General features: G+C 35.2%; 1 protein-coding gene and 1 long non-coding RNA gene across 3 annotated transcripts in view; both read left to right on the top strand.

The window, feature by feature from the left end:
* Window positions 1-15,191, top strand: part of LOC306669019 — a 29,042-nt gene extending 13,851 nt beyond the window's left edge. The window contains exons 3-4 of one of the 2 annotated variants that reach the window (XR_013766000.1): window positions 7,638-7,757; window positions 15,034-15,191. This is a non-coding gene — a long non-coding RNA (uncharacterized lncRNA). Of the gene's footprint in view, window positions 1-7,637; window positions 7,758-14,351 lie in introns of both variants that reach the window. The other variant, XR_013766001.1, reaches the window with a different exon arrangement.
* LOC306668992 (albumin-like) overlaps window positions 1-15,500 on the top strand; it is a 117,450-nt gene that overhangs the window by 79,430 nt on the left and 22,520 nt on the right. The gene's annotated exons all lie outside the window — the stretch shown is intronic.

The following is a 15,500-nucleotide window of genomic DNA, read 5'->3' as shown; positions in this document are numbered from 1 at the left end:
AATATTGTCAAAATGTCCATACTACCACGAGTATTATACAAATTCAATGCAATTCCTATGGAAATCCCAATGACTTTCTTCATAGAAATAGAAAAAGCAATCATGAAATTCATCAGGAAAAATAAGAGACCCAGAATAGCCAAAGAAATGCTTAGCTTGAAGAATGAATCAGAAGGCATCACAATACCAGAACTTAAACTATGCTACAGAGAAATAGTAACAAAAATGGCATGATCTATTGGCACTAAAATAGACATGTAGACGAGTGGTACAAAATAGAAGACAGAGAGATAAAAACCAAATAAATATGGTTATTTCATACTAGACAAAGGTACCAAAAATGTACATTGGAGAAAAGATAGCCTCTTCAACAAATGGTACTAGGAAAACTGGAATTCTATATGTAACAAAATGAAATCAAACCCCTATCTCTCACCCTGCACAAAAATCAACTCAAAGTGGATCAAAGACTTATTTATGCACTAGAACAGAGACCCTGCACCTAACAGAAGAAAAATAAGGTCCAAATCTTCATTATGTTGGCTTAGGATGTGACTTCCTTAACAAGGCTCCTAAAACTCAAGAAGTAAAATTAAGAATAAATAAATGGGTTGGATTCAAACTAAAAAACTTCTTCTCAGCAAAGGAAGCAATCAATGATGTGAAGAGAGATCCTACAAAAATATTTACCATGTGCATCTCAAATAGAGCACTAACCTCTAGCACATAAAAAGAACTCAAAAAATTTAACACCAAAAAAACAAAACAAAACAAAAATAACCAATTAATAAATGGGTTAAGGAACTGAACAGACATTTCACAGAAGAAATACAATTGATCAACAAACATGAAAAAATGTCCAACATCTGTAGAATTAGAGAAATGTAAATCAAAACTACTCTAAAATTTCATCTCACTCCTGTCAGAATGGTAATTACCAATAATAAGTGTTGGTGAAGATGTGGGGAAAAGATATTTGCATACATTGTTGGTGGGACTGCAAATTGGTCCAGCCATTCTGGAAAGCAGTATGGAGATGCCTGAGAAAATTTGGAATGGACCCACCATTTGACCCAGCTATCCCACTCCACAGTCTATACCTAAAGAACTTAAAAACAGCATGCTACAGTGATGCAGTCACATCAGTATTTATAGCAGTTCAATTCACAATAGTTTAACTATGGAAGCAACTTAGATGCCCTTGAATAGATGAATGGGTAAAAAAAAATGTGATACATATACACAATGGAATATTACTCAGCCTCAAAAAAGAATGAAATTATGGCATTTACAGGTAAATGGATGGAACTAGAGTGTATCATGCTAAGTGAAATAAGTCAATCCCAAAAAATCAAAGGTCAATTTTTTTTCTCTGATAAGTGGATGCTGATCCATAGTGAGGGGTGGGTAGGGGAGAATGAAGGAATTTTGGATTATGTAGAGGGGAGGAAGGAGAAGGGTGGAGTAGTGGGGACAGGAAGGATGGTAGAATGGGATAGACATTACTACCCTACATACATGTATGAAAAAATTTTTATAAAAAAGTATACCATTAAAAATATTCCATTGTGAAATATATATATATATGGATATATATATGGATAATTTTCTTTATCCATTCATCCACTGAAGGGCATGTAGGTTGTTTCCATAGCTTGGTTGGCTTGGCTATTTTGAGTTGAGCTGCTATAAACATTGATGTGACTGCATCATGGTACCATGCTGTTTTTAAATTCTTTGGGTATAGACTGAGGAGTGGAATAACTGGGTCGAACAGTGGTTTCATTTCAAGTTTTCTAAGGAATCTCCATTTTCCACAGTTGTTGCACCAATTTGCAGTTCCACCAATAATTTATGAGAGAATTGTTCTCCCCACATTCTCTCCAACACTTTTTGTTACTTGTATTCTTGACAATTTCCATTCTGACTAGAGTGAGATGGAATCTCACTGTAGTTTAATTTTCATTTCTCTAATTGCTAGAGATGTTGAACATTTTCCATATATTTGTTGGCCCTTTGTATTTCTCTTTCTGTAAAGTGTTCAGTTCTTTTGCCCATTTGTTGATTGGATTGTTTATTTTTCTGGTGTTACGTTTTTTGAGTTATTTGTATATCCTGGAAATAAATGCCTTTTCTGAGTCATTTGTGGTAAAGATTTTATCCCACTCTGTAGGATCTTTGTTTATGTCCTTGATTCTTTCCTTTACTCTGAAGAAGATTTTTAGTTTGATATCCTCCCACTTTTTGATTCTTTTTTTTTTTTTAATTATTCTTTAGTTGCTGATGGACCTTTATTTTCATTTATTTATATGCAGTGCTGAGAATTAAACACAGTACCTCACACATGCTAGGCAAGTGCTCTATCTCTTGGCCACAAGCCCATCCCCACTTATTGATTAATGATTTCACTTCTTATGCTTTGGTCTTGTTGAGGAATTTGGCTCCCATGCTGACATGTTGGAGAGTTGTGCCTACTTTTCCTTCTAGAAAGTGCAGGGTCTCTGGTCTGATGTCTAGGTCCTTGATCCACATAGAGTTAAGTTTTGTGTAGTGTGAGATATAGGGTTCAATTTCATTCTATTACATATGGATTTCCAGGTTTCCCACCACCATTTGTTGAAGAATCTATCTTGCCTCTAACGTATGTGTTTGGTGTTTTTGTCTAGGATGAGGTAACTGTATTTATGTGGGTGTATCTCTGAGTTTTCTATTCTGTTCCATTGGTCTTCATGTCTGTTTTGGTGCCAATACTATGCTGTTTTTGTTACTATAGCTCTGTAGTATAATTTAAAGCTGATATTCTGATGCTTTCTGTGTTATTTTATATGGTAAGGATTGCTTTGGCTATTCTGGGCCTCTTTTTTTTCCATATGAATTTCATGATTGCTTTTTCTATTTCTGTGAAAATGTCATTTGGATCTTTTTAGAAATAGCATTAAATCTGTATAGAGTTTGGTAGTATGGCCATTTTGATAATATTAATTCTGCCTATTTAGGAACATGGGAGGTCTTTTCATCTTCTAAGCTCTTCAATTTCTTTCTTTAATGTTCTGTAGTTTTCATTATAGAGGCATTTCACTTCTTTTGCTAGGTTTATTCCCAAATATTTTCTTTGATGCTATTGTGAATGAGGTAGTTTTCCTAATTTCTCTCTCAGCTGATATATCCTTCGTGTATAAAAATGCAATTAATTTATTTTTGTTAGTTTTATATCCTGCTACTTTGATGAATTCACTTATGAGTTCTAGAAGCTTTCTGGTTTTTTTGGGGGTGTCTTCTAAATGTAGAACCATGTTATTGGCAAATAGGGGTGGTTTCAGTTCTTCTTTTCCTATTTGTATTGCTTTAATTTCTTTCTTTTGTTTGATTGCTCTGGCTAGAATTTTGAGGACTCTTTTGAATAGCAGTAGTGAAAGAGGGCATCCCTGTCTTGTTCCAGTTTTGGAAAGAAAATGTTTTGAGTTTTCTCCATTTACAATAATGAAGCATATATAACTTTTACAATGTTGAGGTATGTTCCTACTATCCTTAGTTTTTCTAGTATTTTGAGCATGAATGGATGCTAAATTTTGTCACATGTCTTTTCTGCATCAATTAAGATAATCATATGATTCTTGTCTTTAAATCTGTTGATGTGGTGAATTATGTTTATTGATTTCCTTGTGTTGAACCAACTTTGCATCCTGGAATGAATCCCACTTGATCATAGTGCATTATCTTTTAAATTTGTTTTTGTGTGCAATTTGTCAGAATTTTTTTGATAATTTTTATGTCAATGTTCTATAGGAATATTGATCTGAAGTTTTCTTTCATTGATGAGTCTTTGTCTGGCTTTGATATCAGGGTGATTGTAACTTCATAGAATGAGTTTGTAAGGGTTCCCTCCTTTTCCATTTCATGGAAGAATTTGAGGATTATTGGTGTATGTTCTTATTTGAAGGTCCTGTAGAACTCAGCTGAGAATCTGTCTGGTCCTGGGTTTTTCTTTGTTGGTAGGCTTCTGATGGTGTCTTCAATTTCATTGTTTAAAACTGATTTATTTAAGTTTTCTATGTCCCCTTTATTCAATTTGGGTAGTTCATGTGTCTCTAGAAATTTATCAATATCTTCAAGATTTTCTATTATACTGAAGCACAAATTATCAAATTACCTTCCTATTATCATCTCTCTTTTCAGTGATGTCTGTGATGATAGTTCCTTTTTCATAGTGAATTTTGGTAATTTGTTTTTTCTTTTTTTCTTTGTTAGCTTGGTTAAGGATTTGTCAATGTTGTTTATTTTTTAAAAGAATCGACCTTTTGTTTTGTCAATTTAATTTTTTAAAAATTTCAATATCATTAATTTTGACTGATTTTTATTTTTTCCTGCCTTCTACTATTTTTTGTGCTGGTTTGTTCTTCTTTTTCAAGGGTTTTGAGGTGCAAAATTAGATTGTTTATTTTGTGATTTTCTCTTCTTTTAATGAATGAGTTCAATGCAATGAACTTTCCTCTTAGAACTGCCTTCATAGTGTCCCATGGATTTTGATATATTGTTTCGCTATTCTCACTTACTTCTAATTATTTTTTAAAATTTCATTCCTGATTTGTCCTGCTATCCATTGTTATTATTTAGTCTCCAGGTGTTAGAATAGATTTTACTTTTTATTTTATTGTTAGTTTCTAATTTCATTCCATTATGATCTGAAAAAAATGCAAGGTATTATCTTTTTTTTTGTATTTTCTAAGAGTTGCTTTGTGGACTAAGATATGATCTATTTTAGAGAATGTTCCATGTGCTGCTGAAAATAAAGTGTATTGATTTGTTGATGGATAAAATATTCTATATATGTTTTTTAAGTCTGAATTATTAGTGTATTTTTTTAGTTTTATGGCTTCTTTCTTTAGTTTTTGATTTGAAGATCTATCAGTTGGTAAGAGATGTGTGTTGAAGTCACCCTGTATTATTGCATTGTGATATATCTGGTTCTTGAGATTATGAAAGGTTTGTTTTATGTATGTAGATACTCCACTGGTTTGAGGCATAAATATTTAAGATTATTATGTCTTATTGAAGTATAGCTCCCTTAAGTAGTACAATTTGGCCTTCTTGGTCCCTTCTGATTTATTTTGTTTTGAAGTCCACTTTATCACATATGATAGAAACACCTGCTTGCTTATGAGATCCATGTAAATGGTACCTTTTTTGCCATCCTTTTACCTTGAATCTGTAGCTGTCTTTTGCCTATGAGGTGATTCTCTTAGAGATAGCATATTGTTGTATCTTACTGTCTTGTTTTTAAATCCAGTCTGCAAGTATATGTCTTTTGATTAATGCATTTTCACCACATACATTTTGGCCACATACACATACATAACATATTTCTATGTTATTATTGAGAAATGATTCTTGTTCCCTTTAATTTTGAATTCTCTCTGGTTTTTAACTTGAAATAGCTTCTTTGTTAAATTGATTATACTTCTAGTGTAGTTTCCCTCTTTGCTGGATTTCATTTTTTCTTTTTATTTCTTCTGATGAAATATTTTGTTGAGAATGTTTTATAGTGTAGGCTTTATGGTTGTGAATTCTTTTAACTTTTGTTTATCATAGGAAGTTTTTATTTCATTGTCAAATCAGAAGCATAGATTTGCAGGGTCTAGTATTCTTGGCTGGCATACACTTTCTTTCAGAGCTTTGTATATATTATTCCAAGACCTCCTGGCTTTAAGGATCTGGGTTGACAAATTACCTGAGATAAGAATTGGTTTGCCTTTAAATTTTACTTGAGTTTTTTTCCTCTGGCAGCCTTTATAATTCTACCCTTATTCTGTATGTTAGGTATCTGTTGTCATTTTGTGTATTTGGGGTTCAGTAAGTTTCTGGTATTTGATTTTCCAATAAATTTTTAAGATTTGGGAAATTTTCATACATTATTTCATTGAAAAGATTATGGTTTGTATCTCTGAGCCTTCATCTATACTGATAAATGTGAAGTTTGATCTTTGCATGTTATCCCACATTTCCTGGAAGTTCTGTTCATGGTCTCTCCACATTTTTTTCTACATGCCCAATTATATATTGAAGATTATATAATTTGTCTTCACTGCCTGAGACTCTATCTTCCATGTGGTTTAGTCTGCTAGTGAAAGTTTCCAATAAATTTTTATTGGATTTATTGATTTCTTCATCTTGAGGGTATCTGTTTGTTTTCAGACTATCTCTTTATTGAAGTGATCTTTTATTACTTGTAATTGCACCCTTAAATCATTCTTTACCTCACATATCAGTTTAACTATGTACATTCTAAATTCCTTCTCTGACATGTATTTCACCATGGTGTCAATGGATTCTGTTTTTGGCATATTTTGGTTTTTGAGCAATTTATTCCCTTGCTTTGTCATGTTGTTTATATGTCTACCCACTTATGATTGATTTTGTGGCAGTAGGTTTTCTACTTTGTAGAATTATAATGTCCTTGAAGGTTTCCAGTATCTCATAGTTCAAGGGGAGATAGTAACAACAACTGATGCAAAAAATTTATAGCATTAAACCAAATAATTCTTGCAATCTACAATGTTGGTTGTTACAATACTGAGAAATAAGTGATCAGTTATTATCCATGGTGAAATCAATAAGTTTACGTAAGGGTTTACAATTTCACATGATGATCAGGGTTATAATAGAAGTGATGTAGGATGGGAAGATTATGAAGGAGAAGGAGTAAAAATAGAGGTAAAAATTAAATAATGGGTGGAAGACATAACATTAGAGGTAGACTGTTATCAGAGAAGAGAAGGAGAGTTGTAGGAAATTGACAAGTGAGAGTAAAAACAATAATAAAAATAAGAAATAGAAAACTTTTTAAAAATTAAAAGAACAATAAAAGAAAAATAAAATATACATAAAGAAATAAAAGTTTACAAGAACAAAATCAACATGTTTTAATCAAACATCTGAATCTTTAAAATATTTGTCAATAAAAATAACTGTATTCAAATAAAATGGTAGAAAGGAAAAGAAAAAAATAAGAATATAAGATCATGCATAAGTATCCAGATAGAATTCTTGAAGAGGAAAAGAAGAAGAGATGGGGCTGTAGAAAACGGTTTTTTTTAGACTCAAAAGGTGAGTGTGGTCTATGAAGAGGTGACTTAGGATGTATTATTAAGAGGTGAAAATGAACAAAAAAATCCCCAAAATTAAAGAAAAAAATAGGAGTAAAGGAACTAAAGAAGATAGAGAGAAAGCAGTAGAGTTTGGCTGTTTAAAAAAAGAGAAGAATAAATAAAGGAAAACAGAGTTGTGACAGAGTCAGTAGGAGGTCAATCCAAATTATACCAACCCATGACCTAATCTTCAAAAAACTTTTAAAAATTGAAAAATAAAAAACTTAAAAAAAATGAAGAGCATGAAATAAGGGGAAAAAAAGCTATATTAAGGAAATGGTAAAAACAAACAAACAAACTGGAAACATATATGTATGTGTACAAATGCATAAATGTCCATAATTTGTCAATCAGTATACATTCAAAAACAAATCAGAATGTACCAAAAGCAAAAACAAAATAGCAAAATAGTCAATAAAAGGGTTTTGTTTTTGTTTTTTTCCCCACTGTCTGCACTTAACTGCCTCTCTGATTCTCAGTGTTCTTTCTCAGCCAGATGGTGTGAGGATCTGTGGAAGGTGCTGGCAGCTTTGCTCCCTGAAGATTGTCTTTGAGATCTATTGCTGCAAGTGAAGCTCCCTGGGGTGGGGATTTATTCTGTTATTTCCCCAGGTGGCTATTTTTGTTGTTGTTGCTGTTATTTGTATTTTATTTTTAAAAACTGTCTGTTTCTATTTAGTTATACATGGCAGCAGAATGCATTTTGATTCATTGTACACAAATAGAGTACAACTTTTCACTTCTCTGGTTGTACATGATGTAGAGTGAGTCACATCCCTCGTGTAATCACACGCGTACCTAGGGGAATGATGTTTGTCTCCGATCTGGATGCAACGTCTGTCTGTCACCCCACTGATCACTGGGGTTGATTTGGCTTATCTGGATAGTTAGGCAGGTGTCCCCTTCCTCCCTCACCTCTCCTTTTATGAAACTGCATGCTTGGTGGAAGAGGACAGCCTTCCTCAATGAAGGAGGACTGTTCTTTGGTCAAGGGTATACTCCTGCTAGAACCTCCAAACAAGCTCTCAAGGTCCCCAGGTGTGTTTTTATGAAGGGGTTTTGGGGTATTAAGGGATTAATGTGCTTCCAGGACTGTATCCCACTGCTGTCCACAGGGCACTGCCTGTGGAAAGGGCGTTGTCCTTCACTCGTTCTTTTTTCAAGGATTCTGAGTGTTTTTGGTTTTGGATTCTCAAGTGGGAGGTTTGAGCACTGAATTCAGTCACTCTGCCCCATTTAGATTCTCCCAGCTGCTCATCTTGCTCGCTGCTGATTTAATGGAGTGGAGAAACAAGGCTCAGACTTTCTCTGGCCTCTCTGATCTGTAATGCCCTCAGGCACTATGATCTCCAGGCCAGAGATTCTCCTGATTTGCAAGGCACACTTTAGATCTCATGGTTGGCATCTGCTGGATTCATGTGCTGGTTTCAGCTTGGAATTGGCTGGACCCATGCACCAGGTCTGAGCTCCACTCCTTTTAAGGAAGTATTTAAGTCTGGCTAACTGTGCCTTTTGTGGACCAGTTTATTTGGCCAAATAGCCTCTGAGCAGTCTGCCCCTCTGATCCTGGGGTTCCCCACACCAAGGTATTCCAGGACTTATAGATCTTGTCAGATCTTTCCTTTCTTTTTTCTCCACCCCCATCTCCTGCCTACACCTCAGTTCCAATTCACTTCCTTAGCCTTGTTTGGTGTATCCCAATTTTTCCAAGTTTAAAGGCTTTCTGTTCAATATTGAGTATCAGTGGGGTGTTCTATCCCTTTTCACTCACCTCGAGGAGAAGTAATTTCCTTGCTGTTTGAGTCCTGAGTCCTGGAGCTGTGAACACCGCCACTTCCAGCTAATCTGCCATCTTTCTCGTTTGCTTAAATCTTTTATCAAACATAAAATTGCACATCTTTGATCCTCCTTACTTCCCTCAGTACTCTGCCAACTCATTCCATTTCTGCAGGCAAAGTTCTTTCACAAGTAAAAATGAACTCAGTGACAAATTTGAAATTCAAGTCTGTATAATTTCATAGGTTGCTAAAAGGTTAGAACTCACAAATCTCATTTATGCACATGATTGCCTTTATCCAAGTCCTAACTTGTATTTTACATGCTTAGTAACTTATAATGTTGCAGTATAATTATCTTTCATTGTTTGTTGAACTATGGGCTCCTTGAAGTCAGGGACTATGCCTTATTAACCCTTTGCATCCTCAGAGTCTAGTAAATGCTTTGCATATAGGGGACACTCAATAAATTTTGAACCTGAATAAGAATAAGAGACACAACTGCAAAGTATGAAATGTTATTTAGTGCCTTGTGTCCTGTTGGCAAGATCACTGTGGTTCTTACATAAATAGTTACCTAACAACCATTTACTTCACGTTTCTCAATTATTTACTCTGTGGGTGAATTCAGTTCAGTGTCAGTTTCTAGCTGCAGACTTGACCATGTAGATCTGTATATATCTCCATGCTGTATGAGTCAAGTCGTGTTAAATTACCTTTAATGCAATAATCCAAACCAAGTGCTTGCTGTGATTCCAGGGCAATGTTTGCTTTAGATACCATCATTCCTGATGTACTTTCTTTTTTTTTCCTCCAATATTCTATATAGCTGCAAAAAGAAGTTTGGACAAATCAATGCAGTCATTTGCTTTTAAGACATTAATTTCAGAAAGGCTAACATATAATTTTAATGCATGAGTAAATAGTGAAAATAAATTAAAATTGCATTGAAATAGTAATTATGTGTATTTCAACTACTTATTTAAACTATTAATTCTAAATACATTTGCCTTGTATCAACTATAAATCAGAAACATTTTGATAGAACAGGACGATTATCAATAGCCTATGTTACTGAAATTAGTTCTTTATTCTATTTGAATACATATTTGTCATAGTGGATTATTATTGAGTGACCTATATTTGCAAAATACCTTCAAACCCACATATACTGTTCTAATAACAGAAGTTTTTTCTGTTCAATGTCTATATAATTAAAAACTAATTTGAAAAATTCAAAACTTATATATCCTATAATAATATTTAACCCATTTTTCAAATGTTTCAAGTTTTTTTTTTTTAATCTTAGATCAAATAACCCATTTTTCAATGTTAGCCTATAGGTAGCTGCTTGAAAAGCTATGAGAATTCTAGGACTTGAATTCCCAGTCTCAGTTGGGTAGCAGGTTGGCAAGGTTTTAGCTAAGGACCAGCACTAGAAGTTCACAAAACATCTAACAATTTCTAAAACTTTAGAAGATACTAAGGACAAAAAATTTTTACCCTGTAATGAAAATATTCTGAATCTGACTTACTAAAATTTAAGGAAAGAAACATTGTAGTTGTTCAATCTTAGTATGTTATGATAATTTACTTTTGTAATTTTAAAATTCTTTTAGTAAGTCTTTGAGTTTCATTTGAAAAAAATGTGGACTGTGAATAGAATCTCAACAGTGCATTCATTTCTGCTTTATTTCCATCTTAGCTATCATTAGGAGTGGAGTTACTAATATTCACTTCTGTTTCTATGTTTCTATATTCTATTTGTTGATAATTTTTGAAGAGTGGATAAGCACAGATTATAGGCATTAGCTATATATTTCTTTCAGAAAAGTTTGATAAAAAGAGATGGGAAAGTCTCATCTTATTAATATAGTTTATAAAGTTTGCATTTTTCATTTCTTAAAAATGTTAAACTGAGCTGTACAGGAAATAATGCCTGCAAAGCATTTGTGCAGCTTAGGAATGGACAAGTTCTCCAACTTGATTCATATGGCATAGAGATATACATAGATCTACATGTCCAACCCTGAAGCTAGACATTATACTGAACTGAATTAAACTACAGAGTAAATTATCAAGAAATTTGAAGTAAATGGATAGGGAATCTGAAAGGAAATAGACAAAAATTCCAGAAGCTCAATCTAAAATGAGAGAAGGGAAGAAATAAAAGAATCCTTTCAGCAAGGGAATTTGGGGAAAAGGAATTAAGAGAAGGGACAAGCTGTTTTAGCCAGACTTTTTTTGTTGTGATCCAACCAGAACAACTTTAGAGGAGGTGAAGTTTATTTGAAGGCTTATGGTTTCAGAAGTCTCAGTTCAGAGACAGCCAAGTCGATTCCTCAGGGCTCAAGGTGATGCTGAACATCATGGTGGAAGAATGTGGCAAAAGGAAGCAGCTCATATGATGATCAGGAAGCAGAGACAGAGGACTCCATTTGCCAAATACAAATATATACCCCAAAGCCATACCCCCGATTCTCACCTCTTCCATTCACACCCTACCACTTCATTTACCACTCAGTTAATCCCTGTCAGGGGATTAATTTACTGATTGGGTTAAGGCTCTCACAACCCAATTATTTATCCTCTTAACCTTCTTGCATTGTCTCATATGTGAGTTTTTTGGGGAAACCTCACACCCAAACCATAACATTCTGTCCTGAACCCCCCAAAGCTCACAATCATCTCATAATGCAAAATATATTTTGTCCATTTCCAAAGGTCCTTCTAGTCTCAACAGTCTGGGAATTGTTCAAAGTTCAAGTACAAAGTCTTCTCTGAGGATCAAGGCAATCTTGCCTTTTGGGCTCCTGTAGAATTGAAAGCAATTTACAAGTATCCAACATATAAAAGTACAGAGTATACATTTCTATTCACAAAAATAGGGGCATAGTAAAAAGTGATGGGACCAAAGAAAGACTGAAATTCAGTTGGACAAACAGGTCCTGTAGTTCTGCGTTTAGCATCTGGATCACAGGGCATGATGTCCTCTCCAAAGGGCTCATGTAACTCTGTCCCTGTGGCCTTGTTGCTTGCAGCCCAAGTGACCTTTCTGTTGACTTGTCTCTGCTCAATTTCTATAGCTTTCCTAGGATGATGTCCTACATTACTGGCATTTTTTATTCTTTGGAGGCTCCACTGCAGCTTTAGCTTCCTCCTCAAATCTCCACACCTTACCTTCTCAGGGAGTACCTGCAGGGACTCCAACCCTGTTGCACTTTGCCTGGCTTTCAAGGCCTTCATTTGAAATCTTGGTGGAAGCCTCCATGACCCCCTAACTTCAGCATCCTGCATTCTTGTAGAACCAGCACCACATAGTTTACACCAAGGTCTGCTGCCATCTTGAGCAATAGCCAAACATCTAATGACCCGCAGCCTTTTAGTGTCTGGGTGGCTGAGCACATTAAATAAACTTCCTAGGCCCCCTTATGAAAGAAGGATGCCTCTCTGGTCTCTTCTCAAGAGAATTTTTACTTTTACTTCCTTGAGTCTGAGATGGATATGATCTTACCAATTCCTAAGGTACCCTCAAGTCATATTTCTTATTGTCTTTGGGCAAAGTCTTTAGCATTTCTGTAGTGGGAGTAATATCTTTAACACTATAACTTCATTAGTCCCAGTTTTACTCTCACCTTTCAATTCCAAGTTTTTCATATATTTCTGCTTTGCTTTTGCTTCTGATTATCACGCTAAACTTGGCTAAAAATTTCCAGCAATGTCCACACCACTGCCTGAATGCTATGCTGCCTAGATATTTCTTTCACCAGATAAAGATGTCCATCACTATAGTAACACAGCCACATCAATGTTTATAGCAGCTCAATAGCTAAATTGTGGGACCAACCTAGATACCCTTCAATAGATGAATAAAGAAATTGTGTTATATATAAACCATGGAATATTACTCAGTTTTAAAGAATGGAATTATGGCATTTACAGGTAAGTGGATGGAATTGGAGAATATCATGCTAAGTGAAAAAAACCAATCCCCAAAATCAAAGGCCAAATGTTTTCTCTGATATGTGAATGCTGATCCATGATGGGGGGTGGGGTGGCAAGGGAAGAATGGAAGCACTTTGGATTGGGCAGAGGGGAGTGAGGGGAGGGGAGGAGGTCTGGGGTTGGAAAAGATGATGACGTGATACAGAGATTATTACCATATGTATGATTTCTTGAATGGTGTGACTTGGCATCTTGTACAACCAGAGAAATAAAAAGTTATGCTCCATATGTATACAATGAGTCAAAATGCATTCTGCTTTCATGTGTAACTAATAGAACACATAATTTTAAAAAATCCATCACTTTTAAAATCAGCTTCACAAAAAGTCTCAAGACATGGGAAAAGTGCATACAACTTCTCAGCCAGAATATAACATGAATGGCTTCTACTCCAAATTCCAAGAGAGTTCTCCTTCTCTGAACCATCTTGAGCCATATCTTCATAGTCCATGGTCCTACTGGCATTCTGGTCTTCTGAGTTCCACCAGAATTGGAAGCTCCCCTTGCAACAGCGTAAAGCATTTCCAGCTTTCAGTGCTAAGTATCTCAAAATTTCTCCCACCAATTCCAAAAAACTCTGAAAACTTATGAACCACATGGTCAGGTTAGTCAGAGCAACAACCCTACTCTTGGACCTATTTCTGATTTAGTCAGCTTTATTACTGCTTTGACTAAAAGAACCAACCAGAACAACATTAGAGGATGAAAAGTTTATTTGGAGGCTTACAGTTTTAGAGGTCTCAGTCCATGGACATCTAAGTCCTTTCCTCAGGCTCAAGGTGAGGCTGAACATTATGGTAGAAGACTATGGCAGAAGGAAGCAGCTCACATGTGATCAGGAAGCAGAGAGAGAGAGGTCTCCATTTGCCCGATAAAAGCATATATGCCAAAGCCTCATCAATTCCCACTTCCTCCAACTATACTCTACCACTTCAGTTACCACTCAGTTAATCTCTATCATGGATTAGGTTAAGACTCTCACAACCCAATCATTTCTCCTCTAAACCTTCTTGCATTGTCTCACATATGAGATTTTGGGGGGAACCTCATATCTAAACCATTACATTAGACAAAGATGATGGTTTTGTGTGTGTGTGTGTGTGTATCTGTGTGTGTAAAAATGTAGACAATAGTGCTTTATTGAAAAGATTAGTTTAAAAGAATATAAAATTGTTGTGTAAAATAAGTGTTTTCAAAATACAATTCTATAGGTACAAATTATCTTTTCACAAAGAAACAACTATCAGCAAAAACATGCATTTAGATTTGGGTAGCAAAACAACAGGGGACTAAGAAGTGTGGCACTGTAAGCCCTCTTATCCATCATAACCATTATTAGGTGGCAGCTCTTTCAACCTTCAGGTTTACTCAAACATACATAGGGTTTTCATTGATCACTTGAATATTTATTTTTCTTTTTTTACAGGTTTTTTTCCCTAGCAAAGTTAATAAATGTCAAAATAACTCAAATAATTGACTCTGCATGGATGTACCCTGAAGTCACGTAAGACTTTTCTTGGTCAGAACTTCACACAATGAGCGTAAACATACAGTCTTTGACCATTCACAATTACGCAACAATGAAGGGGCAAAGTTAGAACAGCAGACTATTTTCTGTAGTACACCTTTTTAAGTAATATTTCTTGATCGATACTGACTTCATTTTGTATTTTCTGGTCAGAAAGTAACAACAAAAAAATTGCTTTCTCATTTTTGAATGAAGTATTTTCTCCATCTCAATTCTTGCTATAGCAAAATGATAGTACTGACTGAGCACCTATCTACTTTTAAGGGTTTTTTCTCCTTTCTGCAGGCCCCTAATGTTGTCAAGTTTCCTAACATTAGTATAAATGACCTTTAAAAACATGACCCCTGAAGTGTGTCACAGGGAGACACTGGAAGAAAGGGCAGGAGAGGGGAAGGACAAGGCCACAGTGCACAGTGGGCACCCGTTGATCAGCTTATGCTGCAGATTTGACATGTCCTTCATTCTTCTACACATGGAGGAAATCATGCTCCACAAATGAAGAAAATATCAATGGCTGAAAATAGAGGAGACAGTCTGCACTGTGATTTAAAAATGACCACTGCTGTTTTCTTCCTAACAGAAAAATTACTCCATAAGGGAACAGTTTGAGGAAATCCAAGACAGGGAGAACTGGTAGGCATTTGGGCCTCCTGGAGAGTGGGGCTTTGGGAGCAGGAACTCTGTTCAGGGACAAGACTAAGTTCAGGAACATGCCTACCAAAGACTCCAATTTCCATTGCTGAGGGGGGATCTTGTACACCTTTGGATACAGAAAATGCACTAAGAGTGCAGTAGGAAATGCAAACAGGCTGATTTCTGAACAGGTCATCTGCCAATTTTCCTTAAAACAGTATTTTCTAATTTAGTTGAGTAAAAATAATTTGTGGACTTAATTACAGAGTGAAAACGAGATCATAGCAGCTTTGGTTTTCTCCATAGCATAATAATAACAGTATTACTGGAGAACACTAAATAAATTGACTTTTGGAGTGTGCTCTTCAGACTGGTTTTAAAAATTACCTAGTATGAGAATCCAGAGACTTCTTA

Source organism: Sciurus vulgaris (genome assembly GCF_902686455.1).
Source record: "Sciurus vulgaris genome assembly, chromosome: 9".
Lineage (NCBI taxonomy): Eukaryota > Metazoa > Chordata > Mammalia > Rodentia > Sciuridae > Sciurus > Sciurus vulgaris.
This window is presented reverse-complemented; position numbering and strand designations above follow the sequence as displayed.